The following is a 25,890-nucleotide window of genomic DNA, read 5'->3' on the forward strand; positions in this document are numbered from 1 at the left end:
CTGTCTCCCCATTTGTACAATTCAAGAGGTATTTATATTTAAAGAGCATCAGCCTGGCTGAGGAGAGACTTTCCATTAGTCAGGATTTCTGGGAAGAGGGAACTTTCACACCTGTAGGAATATGGATTTTTGACAGAAAAAAAATAAATCGCAATGCATCTTCTAATGGTCCTGCTCAGTTACTGGATTGAAGCTGCTGCCTGCCCTGTGGTATGGTTCCCTAACAAAAGAAAGATTTTGTGAGCACACATCTTGTGCAAGGGTGTGTTTATCTGCCTGTCAAACTATCCTCCCTCTCTTCATCTGATAACTTCTGAGCCTTTTGACTAATTTCTATCAAGTTTCATAATAGGAGAGCATTTTCCAAAAAATAAATAAATATTAAAAATGAAATTATACTCCTGCATGAAAACAGCCAGGAAAAAAAATAATCTAGTTTGTTAACAAATTAGGGGAGAAGTCAAAAGAACTCAAGCCATATCAGACACAAGAGACTGACACAGTATAGGAGGAAGCTGCAGGAGCAACTGTATTTGCTCCACTGGCCCGAGAATTTGATCATGTTTTTATTTTGTGACCTGAGAAAAATACAGGTACAGAAACATAAAGACGAGGGTGCACACAGTTAGACACTGAGATGCTTTAGGGTAAATATACTTATACAGCTCATCATACAATGGGATCCCAAACAGGAATCCTATAGCCCACAGCAGTAGACATGATTTGGTATATTAATATAGCATGGCTGAAGTCTGAGTAACGTTTGAGGTAGAGAGGGAGACTTGGACAGACAGAGCAGGGCAGTTGGTCTGCGGTCCTGTTCAGTGCCATGTTAAGAAAGATTAACAGGGTGCTAAAGAGTTACCAGCAGCCCACAAGTCTTTTAGGGTGTAGGTGGGATGTGAACAGAGAGTTCCAGCCAGTCTGTAGATGTGATTCCCTATATTACAGCTCAAGTTAACACTCCACAATTAAACCAGCTGTTAAATCTTAATGACTGTGCTGTACCCATTTTGGGGTGAGTTTGAGGTGGGATAAGTAGTTGGTAATGCAGAGTAGACCTGAGACTGGCAGGATGGAGCTTCTGAGGGGAGAGTACTAGCTGACAGTCGGATTTGTGTAGAGATGAAGAAGAGCAGACAAGTTCAGAGCTCAGGATGCAATAGTCATGCTGCTCAAGGGGTAAGTTAGCTGAGAAAAACTCGAGTTCACCAACTCTGGGCTTTTCCTGTCACAATCCCCATCTATCCCTCTGTTCTCTGCCTCCCCACCCTGTTTTATTCCAACAGCCAGAAACAGAGGTCCCAGTGTCATACCCCATTATCCCAGAGCATTCTACAGACCATCTCTCTTTGTGCACTCATAGTGCAGAGGCGAGCACCACCCCCCTTTTACCAAGAAGGAATGACTTACCCCAGGTCACCCAGCAGCCCCACAGCTGTGCCAGGAACAAAACCCAATCAGATAAAAGTGTCAGGGAAAGAACAGCCAAACTGCTCTGGAGTGGTTGACCAGATGAGGTAACACCCAGGGAAAGATGCTGATGGAGTTTGGCAGGACGCAGGAGTCACACGCACCTCCCACTTTGGCAGAAATAAGAAATGGCTTGGGCTTTTCAGGTCTGCTGGCTGGAGCACCCACCCAGCGCTGCACAGTTCACAGGGAACATTCAGGGAGCGTCCACCCACTCGGTGACTCTCCCATGCCTTCCTTCCACATGCAGCAGAAGATGTTAAAGAAGTTACAATGCAGGCAAAGTGAACTCCCTGCTGAACTAGTGACTGAAGCGTCAATTAGTTTGGAACCCAGGTGTGCAAGAATTTGTACAGACAAGTTGCACCATCTCCATCCTAGAATGTTTTTAAGATCTTGAAAGTCTGGATAAAGCCCTGAGCAAGCTGGTCTGACCTGGCTGACCTGCTTTGAGCAGCAGGTTGGATTAGAAACATCCTGAGGTCCCTTCTAGCCCAAATTATCCCACAACCCTGTAAATTGCAAAGCTCAGCTGCGGCTTCACCATCCACGGGGTGATTACACCCAGTTGTTTTTAGTAATAAAGGCAAATTAACTGCAATAGCACCACCAGATTACCATCAGGACCTACCTGCATGGTGGGACATATCCCACACAATTCTTCCAAAAATTGCTCAGAAGTAATGATCAACTGCTTTTTCACATGCCCTACTTCATTCACTATGGCTTTCCCTTAAAGATGCCACAGAAGCCACTCTTTCTTTCACCTTCTTCCTCTTCTTCCCTCTCTTGCACTCTTTCAGCTTATCTCTGATTCAGTTCTCTGATTAAGGCCCCAGACCCCCAGCCAAGATATCACAGTCTTCCAAGCCACTGCATGTCAACCAAGACACCATAACTGCCCACACGCTTGTGCCCAGCATGCAGCAAATGTGGGCTGAGTTGGTTTCATTTAATGTGGAACAAGAGCAGGGAAAGCTCAGGTACACTGCAACAAGCTCTGAGCAGCACCATGCTCAACCACCATAACCTGGCCGTGTGCCTGCTGCTCTTCTGACTCTGCGCTTCACCCTGGGGCTGTCCACAACTTTGCAAACCCATCCAGGAGAATTTTGTGATGTGAGCACACTGCTTTCACTTCTGACCTGAGGAGGACCTCAGACCAAGCATCTCAGACTCCAGCCATCAGCCATATCACCTTGCTTCTTGTTTTCCATCACGAGCTCCCTTCTGCTCCACTGCTCTCCTGCCAGGGCTAACTCATCTGCTGCTGAAAGTCCTCCACCGCACTCCCTTCCTTCCATAATCCCTAAGACAGCAAAGCATTTGATCTCTCCTCTTTGGGAAGGCCAGAGGGATAAGCCCTGGGCCTCCTTGGCCCACATGGTGGAAAAGATCTCATGCCAGGTAATCCTATTGTTCCTCATCCCCCTACCTGACACACTCACGTGGTGTTTTGCTGCGAGATCCCAGACGTTATAAGACGACGGGGGAAGTTCAGCTCTGTACTGACGGCTCCAAACATATTAGTATTAAATTCTTATGCAATCAAAGCTGCCCACAAAATAAAGCCAATGATCTACCTGATTTGGATGTTCTTGGCACCGGACAATAGACTGCAATTTTCCAACAGAATCAACTTGTTATAACACAAGGATTTTTTTTTTTTTAATGTTAGCTTGTTTGCCCTCCTGCCAGATTTTGTTAGTAATACTGTGGCGTGGGGCCAACTTGCAGCTTGTTTGGAGTTCATCTGAAAACCTCTAGTAAAAGAAGATAGAGGTTCCACATTTCCCTTGGAAGATGGAAAGCTTCAAAAAGCCATTTGTGGAGGCATCAAGCCGACTGTCTGGGGTCCCAATCCTCAAGCAATTACCTCATCCTGCTAATGAGGAGTTTGCTTCAGGCTGTATTGAATAAAGATCTCATTCTGACTCTTTATTTTAGCAGAGCAGTTGTTCAAAGTTGGCCAAACAAGCTCTTTTACTGGTTTCCCTGTTTCACAGAATCACAGAATCACAGAATCGAAGGGGTTGGAAGGGACCTCGAAAGATCATCGAGTCCAAACCCCCTGCCAAAGCAGGTTCCTTAGAGCAGGCTGCCCAGGTAGGCATCCAGACGTGCCTTGAATATCTCCAGAAAGGGAGACTCCACAACCTCCCTAGGCAGCCTGTTCCAGTGCTCTGTCACCCTCACTGTGAAGAAGTTCTTTCACATGTTGGTGCTGAACTTCCTGTGCTCTATCTTGTGACCATTGCCCCTTGTCCTATCCCCACAAACCACTGAGAAGAGGTTGGCCAAATCCCTCTGTCTCCCACACCTCAGGTATTTATACACATTGATAAGATCCCCTCTCAGTCTTCTCTTCTCCAGGCAGAACAGACCCAGGTCTCGCAGCCTTTCCTCATAGGGAAGATGCTCCAGGCCCCATATCATATTTGTGGCCCTCCGCTGGACTCTTTCCAGGAGTTCCCTGTCTTTTTTGTACCGGGGTTTATCCATCCTTTTCAAAGTACAATTCTGTAAAAGGGAGATGAAAATGAATGAAACGCACTCTGATTTTTCCAGCTCAGGATACACCATCTTCCCAGAAAATCAGCTTCCTACCACAATCAGCTTTCATTTGTCATATTTTGACTTTTTCTCTTTTTGTGAGACAGATTTTTTCACAAGTGTTTCCCAGTGTTGATAAACAAAACAGAGAGCATGTCAATGCTCTTTCTTCAACAAGCCGCTCAGCGATCAGGGGACAGCACTTCAAAACATGGATGTCATTTCTCACGGCACGATAACAGTGACAGAAGAAAGCCACGTTTTCCATGGAAGCTTTCAGAAAAGTTGCATTCACTTTCTCCGTAGATTCTGCTTCTCTCATTTTTGGCCTCCTTACAAATACTAAAGACACCTGGGAGACATCATTTTTTTCAGACTTTGGCTTGATGTAAACCCATTACCTTTGGGCTATTAGCAGATGTGAACAAGGTATTCATGTAAAGCCAACTCAGTAAACAATTCTGTAGATGATGTAGAAGAGCAACCTGACTCCAGATCCCTCCAAATCCCACACTTCTGTCTGTTTTACAAAAGTCAAAGGCAGTAAAGAAATCTGTTTTTCACAACATTATCATCTCTAACCGAATACAGTCTGTCTGCAGGGTGTTACAGTTGGGTGTGAAATGGTTTCCCTATTCTGTGAATTTTATTTTAAAATCTCAGCAAGCTTCCCATCATAAATTGCAATAAAAAGCTAAAATATTCAAAGTGCTGACACCCAAAAATCTAGTGATGGGGAAAGGATTGTGGGCTTCATTGAAATAATCTGTGTTTTAACTTTTTTAAAAAAAGCTTAAAAGCTCTCATTTTTATTTCAATGATTTTGATTTATGTTTGCACTTTCATTCAAATTAGTTTTAATTCCAAAACCAAAATCACATCATTTGGTCATTTAAAATATTACATTCATAAAATACAACATATCAAAATGAAGCAATTTCAACTCTTAAAATTCTATGTGAATCAAGAAGGTCCTCTTTTCCCTTAAAACACTCACCTTGAAGGAAGAAGTCTTTTCTAGCAAAGAAGAGTTTGTGCTTTAATGCAGATGTGGTGGCTGAAACACACTTTTTACAGAATTTCTTGTACAATGGCAGAAATACACTCTTTTGCAGAGCCAGGGAATTTCCTGTAATACCAGATAAATCTGCAATGGGGAGACTTTTCTTTACTAAGGCTTGGATAGAAACGTCGAACACTTATGCCTGGAAGCACTTTGAGATACACCTTAGCATTATCCAGTAATAATACGGAAAATAACTGAGACTTAGCCACAGGAAAGCTGATGCCATCTCACAGCTCTATCTGATGTAAACACATACAGTTGTATTTTTTTTCCCCCTGTCTCTTTCTAGCATGTCGCCAAATCACTGTCCAGCTACTATGGTGTTTAATTCATCTGAAAAATCAGGTGTTCATAGCACCCCTTCCTTGCCTGGAGTATTTCAGAAAATGTGTGGTATAGTATTTCTATTTGATCCATGGCTTTATCTAATTGGAGTTAATTAACTCCTAACAGGAGTTGGACTTGATGATCCTTATGGGTCCCTTCCAACTCGGGATGTTCTATGATCCCACCTGGTTCAACCTGCTCTAGCAAGTTGTCCTTGGCAGGCACTCCTCCCTTAGAGGATCACTACCAAGTGACATTGCCATCAGCATGCAAAGGCTTCATGAGGACTGGGATTCTCCTTCCCTCCATCTGTCCCTATTGAAGATACAGTGAAGAAGAGCAGCATCTACTATGTCAAATACTAAGGTTACTTCAAACTGCAGCGTGGTTTCACCATGTGAGCAGTCAAGGATGGAACCACAAAAGACCTACCTGGTGCATAAGCACTTGCAGAGTTCCTCACAGCATGGCCTTAGTGCACTAGCAAATAGTTTGTAGGAGCATACAACAGTATTTTCTTGTTCTGTATGTCTTCTTCAGAGGCACCGTTACAGAGTACAGATCCCTATGTTGGCATTTCCACACAAAACTGCTTTGAGGTTTTCCTTTCATTTTCTCTTGTTTATAGTGAATTAGATTGCAAAGCCTTTCATTGCCCGCACTGCTTACAGTTTCTACTCTCCCCTCTGTCTTTCCTTTGTGAATGTCAACCAAAACCTGAACTCATATTGAATTCATTTCCTCTCTGGATACTTCAGTACCAAACATTTTGTGAAAGAAGAAGAAAAAAAAAAAAGAGTGAGCTGACCTTCTCCTCTTGAACTAGGAGCTCCCCTTTAGCTTGGATCTCAATCCTTTTTGATTACTGCAGTCTTCAGTAGCTCTGCAAAAAGAAATGCACATGGAAACCAGGACCCTGAATATCAGATCTATTGGCTTTGATGGGCCTCAAATCACCCTGGCCCCTGTAAAACCCCACTGACTCCTTCACCCATGATTCAAACCATTTAGATCAGCCAGCAGATTGCTCAGTCTATGTGGAGTGTCCAGGACCTAAGAGGGCTGCCAGATGATGCAGACAAAAGTCTACATGGCCCATTATCAGGAAATCGGGACAAAACATCAACAGTCCCAGTGTTCCTGGAAAGCATGGTCTACATGAGCATCAGAAGCCACCAAGGGGAGTCAAAGGGGGAATCATTTATAGAGGGTGGAATAGATGAGACATATAGTCTGGATACAGGGAGAATTGGCACTTCCCATTCAGCCATGGGAAGGTTTCCTAAGCAAAAGTGCTAGAAAACCCAAAGTATATAAATTTGAACAGTCCAAAACCAGGAGAATGGTTATGTTTGGATTTAACTTCCATGTCTGGGTCTTGGCTTTAAAATTACCAGCTCTCCACAGATTGGATCACACATCTCTGAAACAGAACAGCTCAGCCAGAAAGCAGTGACCTCAAGGTAGGAATCAATGGATGAAATTCTAGAGTTAAGAGGAAAGTAACTGCTGGATGACCACACTGGCCCTTTATACATCTGTTCATTAAAAAAAAAAAATAAAAAAAAAAATCTTCAAAGTTTGGAACTCTCAAAAATTTGGATTCAAATTCTGATATTTTGGCTGAACTCCAGCCATAGAAAACACAAAGCGGCTAACCACCCTACAGCATAAGCTGAAAGTCAGAAAACCCTTCATATAGTGCTAAAAACAGGAAGATGAAGTTAACAGTTTTTTGTTTGTTTGTTTGTTTTATTTTAGTTAGTAAATCTCTAAAATTTTAGAGGATTAGGTTTGGACAAGTTTCAGACCCTGACTGCTTATCATGGTCGCTTTTTCTTCAAACGTCCTCGATTGAGGAAATTAGACAGGAAATACTTTGCAGTGTCCAGCACTTCCTGGGCTGGGGGAACCAGAAATCCCACAAGAATAGTTTTTCCTCATGGTATTACCGCTACCTTCAGACTTACCTCACTTTTAGTGGACACAAATTCTTCTCCATAAGTGCCTACACTGATAGGCTGTTGATAGCTGCTAGTGTTAGACACAATTTCAGACAGAGATCATTAGAAATAAAACCAAATTCAGCTACACATCTTTTTCTTTTTTCCCTTTTTTTTTTTTTCCAATGGAAAATAGTTGGAAGAAATTGTGGATCAAAAGTTTCACAGAGCAAACACTTGGCTTGCCACCAGCTTTGGCTGAAATTCATCAGACATGAGGACATGAATGTTCATCTGTGAAGTGAATGTTCATCTGTGAATCTGCACGTTAATACACCCATAAATTTCCCCTACGCATGAACCATATATACAGTGGGAATGCAACAACCTGCATCCACTGGAGAGATGCTAAGGAATTACGCACTTGAGCACCAGGGGGGATGATTACATCTTCCATCTTGACACAGGCTGTGTAATTCTGTTCAGCTACCTCTGGACTGAGCTCAGCGATTGCATTGCACCAAATTCTCTCTATCAGCTGAATCAATTGCATGTGCCAGAGCACGTGGACTACAGAAATGTCTCTGATAGTCCCCACCTGGTGTCTGAGAGCCTCCAAGGTTTACAGGTTTGAGACCACCAGGCGGTGATGTGGGATGGGCACTCACTCAAGGGGCTGCCCTGGCCTGTGGCTTGTGGCTGGTCTTTTTGCAGGTGGCTAGGCTCAGCTGAACACCAGGAAATAGGATAAGAAGGACATATAGGAAAGAAAAGCAATTTTCTTTGGTCTGCTGCTCATTGGTCACTTATGTGTGCAAAGGGGATAAAGGTAGGAAAAACCACTTTCCTGAAGACGCGTTAAAAGGATGGAACCATGGAAAACCTCAGGCATAGGTCTCTGAACCTGCTGCTGCCCAGGGTACTGGGGGACAGTCACAGTGACTACAATTCTGTGACTGTCCCAGTGCTCTGATCCTGCAGGGGACAGAGCTGTCATGCCTCTTCTCTGCTCTGCTCTGCTCTGCTCTGCTCTGCTCTGCTCTGCTCTCCTCTCCTCTCCTCTCCTCACCCTTCTGGGACTCTCCAGGGTCTGCTGGTGGTAAGTGTCCAGCCCTTCCCGCTTCAGATCCTGCTGTGGGACTGACTTGTCCTGGGAAATGAGGGCTTTTCCTGATCAGTGCTTCAGAAAGGTCCCTTCACTGGTGGATTCTGAGAAGAAAGGCTGTAACCCTGGGCCTGCTCGCAGCAGTGGGAGCGCTGCCATTGCTTTCTTTGGTTCTAACACTTCACACTGTTCTGGTTTGTTTTTCAAGTTATTCTATTTTTTTATTATGCCCAAACATTTTCTTTTCCCCATAGGGATGGAAAATGCCAGGGACTGACACTATGATCACATGCTCACAAAGGAGCTGAGGCTCCCTCCTTCCTCATTTTTCTAAACTCTTGAACTGTTCTGGCCCAAGCAGATTTTTCTGGTTATTTCCAGGAGAAAATTATCTGCAATGTTAACAAGGCTTTGATGGAAAAGTCAAGTCGGCTGGAGAGCCTCTCAGCACCCCAGCCTCTTCTTTCTCCACTTCTCTTCTGAGTGGATCTGTAAGAGCAGGGAATGCAATCAGTCTGGCCACATATAATCCAAAGCCTGTCCCATTTCCTCCCTCTTCAAAAAAAACCTGAACTGCATTAGAAAGATTTCCTGGTTAATGAGGAGAGAGAGCACCGGCACCCAGGCTAAACAAATTCCGCCCCCCCCCCAAAAAAAACCCAAAAAGCAGAAAGCAACAACAACAGCAAACAACAACAACAAAAACAACAAAAAAGACATAAGGAATATATAAAAGGCACAGGTGATGAGAGGATCATGTAGAGCAGATACAGCAAAGAGAACATATGGAATCACCACATTTCCTAGGCACAAACACAACCAGGTAGAAAAGGGCTTTCACACAGGAGTTAATAGTAACCTGTCACAGTGACCCAACCTGAAAATCCCAAGAGTTACCCTCTCACCCAGCATCACCTGGCCAGGGGGAATTCTAAGGGGGTTGGTGCCTTTAGGGAATATACAAGAGGGAGAAAAAATTACGTTGGAAAATAAATTTATGGAATATCAAGCTGCTGGAGTGATGCTTCAGAGAACATATTCCCTGTGGTTTCATACCTGATCCTGTTAACACAATGCTTGCAAATCCTTTGTCCTATATTAAGCACACAGTAAATTGGAGCCTAGAAATATGAGCAAATATGAGCACCTGCTCTAGGGAACCTGCTTTGGCAGGGGGTTTGGACCCGATGTTCTCTTGAGGTCCCTAACAACCCCTGCAATTCTGTGATTCTGTGATTCTGTGATCTCTGACTTGCAAAGCCTCTTCTGACCTCCCTTTCACCATGTTTGCATGAAAGGGCAGCCACCCCGATGCAGGAGCAACCCATCATGGTTTGCTTAAGGCTGGTGGGGCTGGCCCAGTCTGCGGCAGCGGGGAGCCTGTCCCAGAGAAGACAAGTTCTTCTAAGGTGACTTGTCAAGGTCACACGGATCAGGCGAACCAATATTCTGTGAAGCCATAGGGTCCAAGCCCCTGTCAAAACAACTGTCCTCCTGTTTAAGGGCCTGGAACATCTGTCCTGCGAGGAGAGGCCGAGAGTTGGAGTTGGATGGTTTGGGTTGGAAAGGACCTTAAAGACCATCTCATTCCAATCTTCTCCCACCAGCCCAGGCTGCCCCCAGCCCCATCCAACCTGGCCTTGGGCACTGCCAGGGATGGGGCAGCCACAGCTCCTCTGGGCAGCCTGGGCCAGGGCCTCACCGTCCTCTGAGTAAAGAATTTCTTCCTAATATCTAATCTAAATCTACCCTTTTTTAGTTTAGAACCATTACTCCTTGTCCTGTCACTACACTCCCTGACAAATCATCCCTCCCCAGCTTTCCTGTAGCCCACTTTAGGTACTGGAAGGCCACTATGAGGTCTCCCCAGAGCCTTCTCTTCTCCAGGCTGAACAACCCCAGCTCCCTCAGCCCATCTCCATAGGATTTGCCTGACTTGATTACATGCAATGACACCCTGAGGAGCAACTGTCCCTGACTGGAACTCATTCACAGAAAGCCTTTTGCAGGCACCATGAGCTCCATCCTCACAGGGTGGTTGAATTTTGCCCAGGTGAGAATTGAGAGGCTCCAGCTGGGTGAGAGCAGTCCCTGGGACCAGGTTTTGGAGAAGGCTGCATTGAAGGGAGGAACTCTGAGCCTAGGAATGCAAAATTCCCCTCTTCCAGTGGGATTTCTTCAAACTCCTTTGAGCGCATGCTTCTTCCTTGAACGCAAGTGCCAAGAAAACCCGTTGGCTGCAACATCAGAAAGAACCTAATGCAGAAAAGATTGCAAGCCCAAGGGGACAGAATTTCTTTGAAAAGTCCACCCCAGGCATGCATGCACCAGCACTCACACACAGCCGCCCCAGTGCATACACAACATGGCCATGCTAGCAGGGAGCCTGCTAGGAAGAAGAAAAAGATTGAGGACTCTCCGGGTAGGAGGAAATGAACTTTTGCATTGCCAGAGGCAAAGCTGATCGCTTGGATCGAGCTGCAGCAGGGTGTGGATTTCCCTCCGAGCTCAGGCTGTGATTGAGATGTGCTGACCAAGGCTCACGCAGGAATGTTCCTGTACGGCCTGGGGTGACGTATGCCAGCCTGCCCCAACACATAAACAGTGTGCACACCACAGGGGTTCCCGCACAGACGTTTCCTGGCACACTGACGTGGTCTGTACCTTACTGCATCTTGCTGACCGCTGGGGATGCCACAGGGGCCAGCCCAGCAGCCCCAGTGCCTGTGGGATGGGAACAAGGGACACAGGGTGGTGTGGAAAAGCCATCTGTTATTAGCAGGGCATCCCTGGAATGAGATGTGGTACACGGTCCTGGGCCAAGTGTGGTCAGACAAGCATTGCATGGCATTTTACACAGGCAAAGAGAAAATAGCAGCTTCACTGGCCTGACTCCTCTCTAAACAGGGAATGCTTTTAACCAAATGCAACCTTTGTAGCCTGGAGCAGACGCTTTCCTTTATGGAAACGTCTCTGAAAATACAGCTAGTGGAAAGTGGAAAATGACAGCCGTGCCCAAGGGAACAACACACAAACTGCAAAGCCTAAGACCAGCAAGGAACTTCTCCTGGGACATCTGCAGAGCCCCATACAGTGCTTCACTGAGAAATGCAAAGATTGCAGCTTCCCGAGGTACAGTTAGTCCCTGAAAAGCAGAAGGAGGCCTTGCCAAGTATAAGGTAGTAGGTTTTCCTGTCTAAAGGAAAACAGAGCTGTTCCAGGTCTGTCTGCTCCAGAGCCTCTCTTCCCCTCTGGGAGCTGCTTGCCCTCCAGTGGGCTCCTTGTGCTCACACAGGTGATGGCTCTCTCCATCCTTGCACAGGGATACAGCTCTCAGAAACTCCTTGATGCTTGTGTAGCTCTGAGCACCTGGACTTTCCTCGGTCGGGGAATGCAGTTAGGAGGGGATTTTTCCCAGCAGAGGAGGAAAAGGAGAGAACACTGAATAAAGTAAGAGAAAAACAAACAAAGTAAAGCTGTCTGAGCTTGCATGCTTCAGAGATGCCTGGGAAAGCCGTCTGGTTTCCCCCAGAGCAGAGGCTGCTTGTGCTTCCGAGTGGAGCATGGGGACGAACCGTGCTGCTGCCTCTGCAGAGCCATGCTGGTCCCTGCAGCCTCAGCTGCGAGGCTGGCTGTTTGCAGCAGGCTTCTCCTCTAGTGGAGGACTTCAGGAAGGGATTCCCGTGCTGGTAGGAGACAACACAGACCCCTCCAGGCCTGAGTGTGGCCATCATGTGTTGAGGACCCTCCTCTGCATGTGGAAGGTAGGAGGGCTCTGTCTGCAAACCTGTCTCCACCACCACCTGCAGAGGTAAAATCTTCTATCAGTGACGCTTTGCCTCTGCTGCTTCAGTCAGCAAGACAGCCACGCAGTGCAATGGGAAGGTTTGCAGCCTGGGTGCGAGTGCCAAAAGAATTTGGTGAAGACACCTCAGGTTTGGTCTGCTGACTTGGATCAGCATCTGGGGCCAAATTACTGGAAATATGTCAGGGCTTTACTGGTAAAAGGCCACATACTGAAAGGATGAGCAGCCTGTAGAGTGTTCCGTGAGCTGTCAAGGTCAAGAAGCCAGGGCTTCCCGGTTTTCAGAAGCAGGAAAAAATTACAATGAATTATTTTGATGTAAGTGCATCCAAGTTGAAACACTCTCTAATAGATCAGTACAGTACTTATTGAAAAGAAAGAAAGAAAGAAAGAAAGAAAGAAAGATGAAAATAATAGAACAGAAAAAAATAGAATAGAAAATAATAAAAATAAAAAACATATTAAAACAAGCAAGTAAGCAACAACCCGTTCTCAGCATGACAAATCTGATCACTACCAAGTAACACTCTCCGAGTTTTCCAAGAATATGCATTTCATAGAAGCATAAAGTCATTTCCATTAAAAGAGACCTCTGGAGGTCCCCTGGACTGCTGGCCTCACCCCATTGGAAAGCAGGATCAGCAGCATGGCTTGACACATAGATTGGCAAGCACAATTAGTCCCCCTGATTATGGATGCAGGATGAGGTCCTGTTGTGACCGGCGCTCACCCAGCCTTGCACCGCCTCTCCTGGAGCTGCTGGGAAAAGTCCTGCAGAGAGCAGAATTTCTGGATACCAACGTAGGAGACTGAGTCAGAACTCCTCCGGGCTGAGCGGCCGGAGAGGGGGGGCCCATCTGGTTGCGATTTTGGAAACGGCAGAAATCAAAGCGATCTCTACCCAGGAAAAGGCTGGAAGGCTTCTGACAGGCGATGGGGTGGCAATGCTGCAATCTGCAGGGCAGATTGCAATCAGTGGTGGGAATCTCTGGGACAGAGGAAAGCTCCCCACTCCTGCCTTCTCTCCGTGCATGTGTGAGAAACCGCCATAGCCAGCTCTGACATGACCACGATGCCAGTGGAAAGTCTGGCCCCGAGGTGTCACACTGCTCCAGGTAACCTAATGGCTCTTCTTCCAGGGACAAAGCTGTTGTCCACCCCATGGTCAGACCCTCCTTAGCAGGACCAGTGTTACCAGCCACCAGCACCACAGGTCTTCCTGACCAGCTAGCCATTCCTAGACCTACAAATCCTGATCTGAGGTTACACAAGCACATTGGTTTTGGCTGGTGCTGTGTCTCAGAGGATATGAACCCCAGTTACTAGTGAAAATGTCATAGGCAAAGGAAGAAAAAGGGGATGAATCAGACATAGGGGGACACCACGTCAGATCCCCTGATGATGGGACAGTTGGGTAAGAGGCTCTGCACTGTCCCATGACCTGCAAAAATATTTTCAGCTTGCTGAGGCTGTTGCTGGGAAGAAGCCTCTGAGACTCACCGTCTCTCACATCCTTGACCACAGTTCAATGACGAAAATGCTATCATTCCCCAAATACCACTCAACTTTGAACTTTCCCAAGGAGCCATTTTCATGCACCAGCTGCTAAGCGATGGACACTTGATTCACTGACTCAGAAGTTGAGAATAAACAAGGAAAAAGAGAGGTAACAAATGTAATTTAGGGTGTCGCAACATGGTTGGGCCCTAGGTCAGAAGGACACAGGACCTTTGTGACAGCAAAATGTGTGGATCTTCATGCAGTAGCTCATTTCCTTCCACAGCCTCAGAGACCACATCTAATCATGCAGGATTTAAGTGATGTGCCTAGTTTTGTAATATTGCTTTTTTTTTTTTTTTTTAATGTTTTATTCATTAAAACCAGATGCTTTGACCCAGTTAACCTTCAGGCTAAGTCTGTTTAGGATGCTCCAGATGAGTTACCATCCTGATTGTCCAAGAGTGCTTGACTTGGCCTGCTGGCAATGTGCTGCTCCAGAGCCGGCTGAGCTGTGCCATATGGAGAACATTTCCTCCCAGAGGTGCCCACTGCAGACCAGCCAGACCAGACTGATTTGGACCAGCCTCACACTTCCCGAGTGCTTGCCAAAGAGCCAGGACAAATCATGTTCCAGGGGATCTCTCCAAAGGGCTTCCCCTGGCTGCCCCGCCCGTAGTGTGAATCTGGCTTCTCCTCCTATGTCCTTGCTTTGGCAAGAAGAGATAGCACTGGTGCTGGGGAGACCTCCAGTGAGGGATGTTCACCCGTGACCAGGGTTCCACAAACCCTCCCAGTAGCTGATTGCTCCCTTCTCAAGTATACAGAGTAGCCAGAGCATCTCCAGTCATATTTTTCTTACACAGATGTATTAACCTGCACAGAGAACCATTCTATTGGGATTTATGTTGCAGAGGCTTGAACTACTCTTCATCTATGTATGTATTCTGTTGTCATCTTCCCTACACAAAAGTGCCATCATTTACTTAGCATACCCCACAACCTCCTAACAGTACCTCAGTCTCCTGTGTCACTCAAACACTCAGGCTGGCTGCTTTTATGTATATATGTATACATATATGCATATAAATAGCAGTGGTTACATTTGTCCTGATGATTAATTCAATTAATTTGACCCATTACTATTTAATATCATCATTAAGAATTGAGATGAAAGGTGAAGAAATCTTGGTAATGAGATTCGAAAGTGGGACAAGGATGTGGATAGGAAAAAAAATAACGAAAGTGTTCTGGAGAAATCAGTAGCATGGTCAGGAAATGAATACACAAAATCTTCCACTTGGAAAATGAAAGTTAAGACTGCTGGAGAAAAAATGATCTGAAACAGCTATTCAGCTCAGAAAAGTAACCTGGCGCAGGCATGGGTTTTGAAACTAATGGAGTAGGGTCAGCTAGGAGCAATCAGGGCAGGCAGAGTGCCTCGTCAGCATGCACACACACACCCTCTCCCCAAAATCTGCTTTACTGAAGCTGCATGTACAATTCTGAATAGGGGGTTGACAATTAGGACAGGCAGAAAACATACCCTTGAAGGTTTTTTTGTTTTGTTTTGTTTTGTCTGTTTTTTTATCAGAAAATTAGATTTCTAACACATGAAAATGTTTAGCAAAACAATATTTGCTTTCCCCGACAACCTGGCTGTATTTTTTGCTTTTGCTTTTCATAGATATAGAGATTAAAAGGTGAGAAGTGACTCTTTTAACCTTTTAATCTGATTTGTTGATTCCATCCAAGGCTGAGTAATTTCATCTGTTTACTCAGTGTTGTGCTCCGTGATTTGGGTTTGGATAGTGTGCTGCAGGCAGGTGTCCCACATACTCTTAGTTAAAGAGAAACTTCTGGAGTTTGGGTAAATTTTTTTAAAGTTCTATTTTATGATGAGTTGAAATACTCTGCAGTTACCTCTGGTGTACCCCTGTAAAGAGGTGTAGAGAAGTCGTAAGAAGGAATTTAATAATCTATGATTCCTGACTCGTATTAATCATTAACAGAGACATTGGTCGCTGCCAAAGAGCAGATGCACCAGGACTGCTAGGTCATACAAGTGTGTCCTTGGAGATGCTTATTTTTAACAATGTGGTAAAAGATTCAGAAAGTAATTTAATCCGGCACATCCCTCTCATCTTTCCTTTTTCCTTCCTCCCATCATAAAACCAGCTTAGATGAGCTAAGCCTGTCCCTTTCCCATGGCACAGCTGAACCCACACGCCCTTTGCCACAGCTCCCACAGAAAAACAACGTGGAAGCCTCCTCTGAACCTATCTGTTGTTGTGGTTGGGCAGTGTGGCTCCAGTGGGACCTGCTGCAGCTGGGGCCAGGAGATACAACTCCCCCGCTCCCCAAAAAAGAGCAAATATCAGTTATTCAAGTGCCACCTCCAAGAGATCCCATAACTCAGGAATGATGATCAAACTGATATTTGAAGCTGTTATATCAGATTCTCCTCTGTCTCTTTCTGGCTTTACCCTTTGCAGCTGTGACTCAAGAGCAGATCCATTCCAGACACAGCCCTTATGATCTATTATGAAGGAAAGATTTTTTTTCATTTCAGCGCAGCACATCCGGGGACCCAGTAACCGACGCTACAAGCAAATCCCATCCACAGAGCATCACAGGCCGATGGGCTGCAACGGCAGTTCAGAATTCACAACACAGGACGCTGCGGAGGACTGAAGAAAACTCATACCAAGAAAAAAGTCTGGACCTGAGCTGTGGCAATGCACACAAGTGTGAGCATGCTCTCGAGACAGAGCCAACTCCTACAGCAGTACACAGCTAGGGCACATCGCATTTTGGGGGTGCAAAGTGTCAGCTTTGATGCTCGCTGGTTACCTGGCCAGAGGTGTAGGAGCTGACACCCCTCTGCAAGAACTGGTTTGGCCTCACAAGCAAGACACACAAAAGTGATAGCCTGATTAAAAGGGGGGTCTGTCCCCCACTCACTCCCTGTTTTGCAAGTCACAATGAGTTTTCTAAAAGGGGATTGAGGTGCAGAGAGCTGGTATTCAACCTTCGTCTTCTCTGGGACTGAATTTGTGTGTTCTGGAGGGAGTGGGGGAAGCTTTAAACCAGAAAGATAAACAACAAAACAACCCAGCCATTCATAGGAAATGCTGAAAAAAGGGCAACTGTTGACCTGTGTGCTGTTGGAATAATTAACTTTTTTGTTCAAACATTCTCATCTCAGTCTTGTTTCAATTCTTCAGGTCCCAAACCATCTGTTCTCTGAAACCTTAAGGTTAATAAGCGTTAAGAGCTCCTCCCCTAAGATTAATAAGAATGAAGAGCTCTCCTTTTCAGGGCTTTTCTCCACCTACAGCATGGTCTGCTGAAGAAAGCCAACGTGTGCAAATTCATCTTCTTCACGCACGTCTCCAAACCCACCGCTCTAAATCCATGCATGCAGAAATAAAGTAAATAAAATAACATCTCTGGCAGCTGCCAAAAAATTCCACAGTTTCTGAGCTGTTGCAACTGTATTCGTCAGTGAATAAAAATGTCCTGGAAACCTCACTCGGATGGTGATGGCGGGAGTGGGGGGGCTGGGAGGTGAGGGGCGGAGAGAGTGCGGTCAAGGCCAGGGCAGAAGTTCATGCAGTTGGTGGTTTGCGAAAATGTGTTTTGTTTGTTCTGGATTAGGCTGTGGATTCTTAAAAGAAAACATGTTTTAGTAAGCTAATTTCAAATCAGGAGGGGAAGGAGCAGGGTCAGGGGGAGAACAAATTAGCATGTGGATGTCAGCAGAGTAAAAGGAGGATTCAGACCTGGAGGAAAGTGAATGACAGAGGCTGAGGTCAGCCAAGTCGACTTGATTATAACCCCCCTTTAAAATAAATCAAGAAATAAATAATAATGCAGCCCCAACCAAGTGCACACAGCAGTGCACGTGCAGCCCAAGTCTCAGCCTGCTCCTGCGGCATCCCTCCTGGGGCGGCAGGCAGGCTGCTGCTGGGCTGCGTGGGGAGGGTGATCGGTTCACACTGCACCACGCTCAGACGCTCCTTGGGCCATGTGAGCAGCTTCTGCATCTGGCAGATTGGAGACTGCCTCCTGGGAGGCTGTTTGCAGTCAGATGTAGATCAGATGGGAGCCCGATGAAGGCAGGGTGGAAGTGTGCTTAAAATCCCGTTTCAGTACACTCGCTGCTGTTGCTGTGGGTTAGGGAAGAGGGGTTGTGTTGATCTGTCAGCCTGCTGGTGATCACACAAAGCAAAGGAGTCTCCCTGAGCCTACCGAGGAGTTAGTGCACTGTGCCTAGAGACTAGACTTCTTGTCTCGTGAGGATATGTTCCTCTGCATTCATGTTCCCCAGAGCTCCCTCTCATGCTGTGCAGGTAATACTGGGGTTGGATGTGCCACTGGACTGGTCACCAGCATTAGTGCTGGGCTGTTGTTCATTCAAACCATGCTCAGGCTCCTACAATCATAGAATGAGCAGATCCGGGCAGAGAACGCTGCACAGGAGTTTTACAATGGTAGAGCATCTTGCTGAGATCTGGACTCCTCTGTGTGTGATTCTGCAGAAGTCATGAACATCTGCCCCTGGCTGGCTTGTTTTGTATTGCAACTGGTATTCTTGTTTTTATTTATTTTATTAATCTTTGTAATTGTTATGTGGTTTTGGCGTTTTGTTGGCTTGGGGTGTTTCTTTTCTTTTCTTTTATTTTATTTTTTTAAATCTTCTCCATATAATCATAGAATCCTCGAACAGTTTGGGTTGAAAGGGACCATTAAAGATCATCTCATTCCAACCCTCATGCCTTGGACAGGGCCCCCTCTCACAGCCCAGGCTGCCCCCAGCCCCATCCAGCCTGGCCTTGGGCACTGCCAGAGATGGGGCAGCCACAGCTCCTCAGAGCAGCCTGGGCCAGGGCCTCACTGCCCTCTGAGTAAATTTCTTCCTTATATCTAACCTAAAGCTACCCTCTTTGAGTTTAAAGCCATAACTCCTTACCCTATCACTGCCCCCCTGACAAAGAGTCCCTCCCCAGATCTCCTGCCCCCCCTGCAGTCCCTGGCAGGCCGCTGACAGCTCTCCCCGGGGCCTTCTCTTCCCCAGGCCGAACACCCCCAGCTCTCAGCCTGGCACCACAGCAGAGCTGCTCCAACCCCTGAGCACCCTCAAGGCCTCTTCTGGCCCTGCTCCAACAGCTCCATGTCCCCATGCTGGGCCCAGAGCTGAGCACAGCGCTGCAGGGGGGGCTCACAGGAGTGGGGCAGAAGGGGAGAATCACCTCCCTTGACCTGCTGGCCACATTTTTATTTTTTATAAGATTCCTACAAGAAATACTCTGACTTCTGCAGATTTATATTATGACAAAGATTCTGGGAGGAAAAAAAAAAAAAAGGGGGGGGGGAACAAGCTTTTTTTTTGTTTGTTTGTTTTTGTTTCACAGTAAAGACTAGTGGCTAAAACCCCTGTGACAGGGAGAAGAACCTAAGTCCAGCATTCAGCACTGTCCTGTTGTTTCGTCTATAAATTTACACTTTAATTAAAAGCAGTGAGAAACAGGGGAACTGCTGGAGTGCATCAGGTCAGAGGTAGGGCCTGTCAACCTGTCTCAGAGTGGGCAGCAGCAGATGTGTAGAGAAATTTGCTTTTATGGAATAATCTCTTTGTAAGGAAAATCACTTTGTGCTCTTCCTTTTAGAGATCAGCTTTCAGCAGCAAGTTCTATATTGCATCCAAAAGGTGACACTGCTCCTGAACCCTTAACTCTGCATGTTCCTGGAAATACCTGTCTGTGCATTCCACATCGAGGTCAAATCATGGTGAAAACGGAGACTGTCACTAGACTGACTAGGCTTTCCCTTTCTCTTCTCCTGGAGATCTCTGGCAATCCAGCATCCATCTACCACACTTCACTGAAACTGCTCCTATCAAAGTCTTTACTGTTTTCTTCCCAGTCAAGCTTCAAGCCTTCCTTGCATGCACAGATGGCTTGGACCTGCCAGCCCCATCTGTATTGTCACTGGGCATACGCTTCTCTTTGAGGTCTTGTTCCTCTTGATTTCTATTACACTTTCCCACTTGGTTCTCCACCCACTTTTCAGTCACCTTTGCAGGATTCTCCTGATCTCCCTATTCACTACCTGTGGGACTGTTACAGGGTCACACATGGTCTTTTTACCTCCCCGTGCCCCATCTCTCAGGGAACCTCATCCACAAACACACCGTCTGTACTGATGACTCACAAATCCACCTCTGTCTTCCAATACGTCTCTCTTTCTGTCCGGACTGAAATTTTGACCTGTCCTTCTGGCTTTTCCTCATGAATGTCTTGCCAGCAGCTCAAATCTAGTCTAGACTGGGCTTTTTTTTATAGTTAATGGGGGAAACAAAAAAGAACTTTCAGGCATGATTCACCTCATTCTGATGTAGATACCTAAAATAAGTCAGATGAGTCGCAGCCTGCAAGGTCCTGTTTCTGCCACAGACCATCCAGGAAGTCTAGATGACAGGTAGGGAAATCCACACTGTCGACGTCTACATTTGTAGGAGATAAATCCCAGCTGGTGTGATCCAGGTTACAAATCAACCTCTGCGATGCTGCTCAGATGTTTGCAGGACTTTTGCTTTTACTTTAGGGGCCTGGTGGAAGACTGAAGCTCAAAAGCTTAGTAGCATGAATGGCTACCAAAGGCCCTCACAGAGCAGCTTCTCCAAGGCCAAAGGGGAAGAGACAGAGACCAAGGATTCCATGTTCGTCAGTAAGCAATGATTTACTTGTGTGCTGATATTCACCAGCATCGAAAAATCTCAGGATTTAAGAAACAGTTATTGTTGGTTGCAGTGAAGCTAACACAGGTTTTGCAGCCCAGGAGTATCCTATCTTCCCTGCAGTGCCAAAGTACTGCTCAGGGATTGCACCTAGTAAAAATATCCGTGAAAAGTGGCAGTAGTGAGGCCTGCAGCCTTGCTGGCTGCATGCTGGAGCTGAGGCAGACAGGGTCCCCCATGTCCTGCGGGTCTCCCTCTACCCCAGCAGGGCCACCCCAGCAGGGTGCCCAGCCCCACGTCCCGGCGGCTGCTGAAGCTCCCCAAGGAGGAGGCCCCCAAGCTCTGAGCAGCCTGTGCCAGGGCTCTGGCACCCGCCCGGCCCAGCAGTGCTGCCTGAGGGGCAGGGGGAGCCGCCAGGGCTCTGGGCTGGGCCCGGACACGGACAGGATCCCCCTGCCCTCCTCATCCCCAGGCCAAGCAGCCCCAGCTCTCTTGGCCTCTCCTCGCAGCAGAGCTGCCCCAGGCCCTGCAGCAGTTTGGGGGGTGATGCCAGGCTCTTGTCAGCAAGCCCAGGAATCTCTGGCACTGAGGAGCCCAGAACTGAACACAGGGCTCCAGGTGTAGCTTCATCAGTGCTGAACAAGAGGGGAAGCACCACATCCCTTGACCTGATGGCGATACTTTGATGAATGCAGCCAAGAATACTTTTAGCCTTCTTGGCAGAAAGGGCACATCACTTACTCATGTAATAATAGCAATAACAAAGCTACTGGTCTGCTAAGACAAACTTTGTTGTTCTGGCTAAGAGTGGGCATTGTTTCCTTGAACTTTCACCTTATGATCACTAATAGTGTGCATGATGAGTACCGTGGAGAAAGGATCATCTCTTTCCATGTTTTCATTCCACTATGACCAGGGCTGTCAAAAGCATAGGTGAAAGAAGAGCGGGAGGAAAATACCAAGGTAACTGGACCAGTGTAAAAGGAACCCTTTCTACTCTGATGATGCCATAATAAACATGCAGAAAGGACAGCAGTGGCGTTGCTTGTCCCCCCAGCTGGTTCCCCTTCTGGGTTTTCCAGTCTTGGCCATGGCCCATCATGGGCTTTCCAGCCTGTCGTAGACCCCTATGTTAAGGTCTGCCTAATGCAGGTATCTATATGTGCATTGGGTGTTTGTGTCCCCAGACAGTTGCCAAAGCATCAGTATGGTGCAGAATTCTGAAACACACTTTAAAGTGGAAACTTCTTTTCTTTTTTTTTTTTTCTTCACACCCTCACCCCACATAACAAGGAAGGTGGCTGGATGGGTACATGAGCCAGGAGGGTCCTCTGGGAGAAACTAGTGTCGGACTGCACTCTATGAAGGAGATCTCTCAGGTATTCTGGTTGATACACCTGCAGCTGCCAGAGAGCCGAAACACCAGGTAAATCAATCTGCAAATCCCAGAGCCACACACTCACATGTGTGTGCTGTGGGTCCACAGATCAGGAGGGAGACCAGGACTCTGCTTTGTCATTGTCCCTGTCAGAGGAACAGCTCTGGGTGAAAGGTATCTGGGACTGCTGTCGGCTTCACACCTGTGTGGAAGGACAGCTTATGTTCTCTGCTGTGCCTTGGTGGTCTTTCTAACTCAAGTTGTCCCCACTTTGCCCTCATTTCAGAGCTAGACCTACGGTCTAAAATGAGAACTTAATGAAGAATAGGGGGTTGAACTTTTCAGGGTAAAATGGGGCTTTGGGTCTAAAACTAGATACCTCTGAGAGTTAGGCAAGGAGTGTGTGGTGCTGGAAACAAAATAAGTTGTTAAACTAGCCATGAACGTGGTGACTCCAGTTCTGGATCATTACCCTGCTGGCTGGCAGCAGCAAGCTCTTCAGCTTCTGAAGGAATTTCCACCCTGAGACTGGTGAGATCTCAGCAGCAATAGCCAAGTCTCCATGCATGAGAGCGTGAATTAGGACCTGCTAACTGCTATGGCCATCGTCATGATGGGAAGGAAATTCCAGCAGCCACTGAGCCTGTTTTATGGGGATGCCGAGGAGGTGTTGTGGGAGGCAGTGGAGGGAGGCAGTGGAGTTAGAAGCAATCATCGTAAGATGCCGAAAGGGAAAGAAATGGGAATGTAAGGAGACAGAGGTTCCACCAGACTTTTCTTTTTTTTTTCCTTCCCACTGGAGAACAAAAAAGTGAGGGGGCAGGGGGTTTAGAGAAAAAAATAAACAAAACCTGGCCTGCATTCAGCTCTTCTGAAGGGTGCTAACAGCAAGGAGCTGAATCTGCCACAGATGCATTTAAGCCCTTCCAGCACATGAATTCTTTTTCCAGAAGTTTCCCAGAGTAAGTAGAACTAGTCCAAGACCCAGAAAGCTTTGACATTTGGCTATAAATCTATGTGTCAGCAGCTTGGGAGCGAAAAGGGGAAAAAAGAAGAAAAAAAGGAAAAACAAACCATGTAATGAAAGAGGGATGAACTCAGTGCCTGCAAGAGAGGGGCTTGGAGCCGGGGCATGATGTTGTGAGGGGCAGCTGGTGGAGAAGGAGGGATGCACAGGGCTGGGGGAGGTGGCGGTGGTGCGGCGTGGCCAATGCATGGGACCGTGTTCCTCTGGCAGGAGAGCTGGCGGAATGATCAATAGGCATGGAGAGCTAATGGTACCGTCTGGAAGGAACAGGATGGTTAGTGTAATCCAAATCCCATTGGGGGAGCAGCCCGTAGGTTACCCCAAAGCTGGCCATGAGCCACAGACATCTTATAACCCTGAATGTGTCTTTTGAGTGAACTTTCAGAACTTCACATTTTGGTAGGATTTTTCTTTTTCTTCCTTTTCTCCTTTTTTTTTTTTCCTTTTTTTAAATACAACAGGATCTCTGTGTGTAGAGGGAATAATGGATGAGGACTCGAGCAGCTGCTATGGATGCTGTTTAGATTCAGGGGGTGTTTTCTTGAGGGGATGATTGATGGCTCCTTTCAAGACAACCAGGAACATAAGCCTCCCCTCCCCCTGATCCAGGGATGGTCTGCACACATCCAGTGGCTGCTTCAACAGGCAGGATCGAGGTTAAATCCACCCAGATGCAGGCTGTGAAGGCAGATAACTACTCTAAGAACCCTGCAACCCTCAGTCGCACTGTCCCTTGGAGATTAAGGCCTTTCAAGTTTAAGCAGACAATATGGTTTCAATCAGTCCTGACAGATTTTACAGGAACTGCTTTTGTCTTGCTTTAAGCGCTCAGATGCTTGTGTTAAGCTTCTTCCAGCTAAGCAAGGTCAGGCTGGGTTTCCAGGGAAGGGGTTCAAGGAACAGCTAAGGGAAGGGGAGATCTGCATCGCCCGCCAAATGAAGCACTTTTATGCGTGGTAATGTTGCAGCAGGGCTGGCCAAAGAAGATATGTGATCTGAGATTCCCTTGGGCTTCAAAAGTGCTTTTCCCCAAAGCAGAGCTCTTTGTCCTGCTGCACCTCCCAAAAGCCCCCAGTATGAATGTGGGGAGGTTGCAGTTACATTCAGGTTACTACGGCAGAGTTTTGCAAAGCGCTGTAAAAAGAGCTCCCCATCCCAGAGTCTGCTCCTCCATGGAGGGAGAAACTTCTCTGGTTCCTTCTACTCACAGAGCACTTTGGGTGGTCAGGGTGCGCCGCAGCCCAAATGGCCTTTTTGGCAAATTCCTTCCCATGAGCCTGCCTTGCCTCCTCAGTGTGTTTAGGCTGCAAGACAAATGCAAGGTCCAGCATGACGAGGCAAGAAAAAAACATTTTATTTGGTGGTTCTAGTATGTCTTTGAGGCATTAACATTGTTTCATAGAAAATAGCAGTGTGAATAAACCACGTCCCCATTTCTGGCCACGTTGGTTTAGTTCTTAGCTTAGAACCTTGTAAGAGATCCGTGCAATTTGGCAGAAGCACGTTGTGGTTCTTATTTTTTCCATGTTACCTCATCACACAGATGATGAGACAGACTGCACCCTATCCAAATTGACACCAAAACAGGGGGACTTGCTTCTGTCTGGGACTTGGAATAGACTCCTCCAGGGGTCCCTTCCAATCTCATTTATTCCATGGTTTTATGATGACCCCTTTAAATCTTAAATACTGAACACCACTGTACCACCAGGCAGCAGGTGAGAGCTGACGGTAAACTATGACCAGCCCATTGAACCCAGCTATGAAATGACGGGAGAAGAGATGCTGGAGTCCATGCCAGCTTTATACAGTGCTGGGAAATTTTACCACTCTGTACAGAGGATACAGTTCAAATCTCTCTTTATTCCAAAGCTACTCTAAATAATCCTATGTCTTTTCCCACTTTCCACACCAATGTCTTAGCCTAAGAAAGCTTCTGACCCTAGGAAAGTCCTATTTTTAATTTCATAAGGAAAAGGTGCAGATTTGGGGATAGGCAGCAGTGGATTGCCTGAAAATAGAGAGATGAATTTCAATCCATCACATTACAGATGGAGGTGGCTTCTGCCACATATGCTCCTGTGGGCATTTACAGACTTTTCAAAATACATGAATTCACTTTATATTTCAAATCTATATGAATTAACTCATAAGCCAGAGCTATATGAAACTACAGAAAGGCTGGAAACAACTTCAAATATCTATCAGCTTATTATTTTGTCTCAGACATACGTAAAGCAAGTTTTACCTAAAGCATCTTTGGAAGGTGAGAAGAAAGCAGAGCAAATCTGCACTGTAATGATGGGACACAAGCTACCTACAGGTCAGCAGGTAAAGTTATCACATCATTTCAGCTGCCTGCAGAGAGTTTTCTGTGGAGAGTATTCAGTATGCCTGCAAGTAGCAGAAACCAGCCAGTTCCAAGTTAGCCAATGAGACATGAAAGTTTTGCTGCTCGTGATTCAAGAAATCCTTCACAATATTAAATTAAAATGCATGCATGGCAACTTCCCTGAAAGCAATGGAATTTATAAGGAAGCTAGACAGCATCATACTTTCCCGTGTCCCTGCTCTTTTGAAGTCTGATGTTCCCTCTTCAGCCCTGCTCATTGGTCCAGAAACTTTACTTCTGTTACCTTGTGGACAATTAACATGACAAAAGGGGAAAAAGCAGGCCTAGAATGGGAGAAGTCAGGGGAGGAGGTAGGTAGATCCCATTTGGTTTTAACAAGGGCTGGAAACACTCTGCTCTTCTGGAACCAAGAGCCGCTTTGGTGCAGTCAGCCCCAGCAGCAGATCAACAGCTCTGAGCATAGATCCAGGAGAGTTTGCTGGGCTTCGTTCTCAACACCTGGACCTGGACCTGTGCACAACCAATGGGGAATTCACAGCCCCATTTATACCCCACCCCACCCTCAATATACACCCTGTTTTAGGTCAAAATAGCACAGGTGAAATGGAGTCTAGCCGAGTG

The sequence above is a fragment of the Cygnus atratus genome, chromosome 4 (genome assembly GCF_013377495.2).
Source record: "Cygnus atratus isolate AKBS03 ecotype Queensland, Australia chromosome 4, CAtr_DNAZoo_HiC_assembly, whole genome shotgun sequence".
Classification (NCBI taxonomy): domain Eukaryota; kingdom Metazoa; phylum Chordata; class Aves; order Anseriformes; family Anatidae; genus Cygnus; species Cygnus atratus.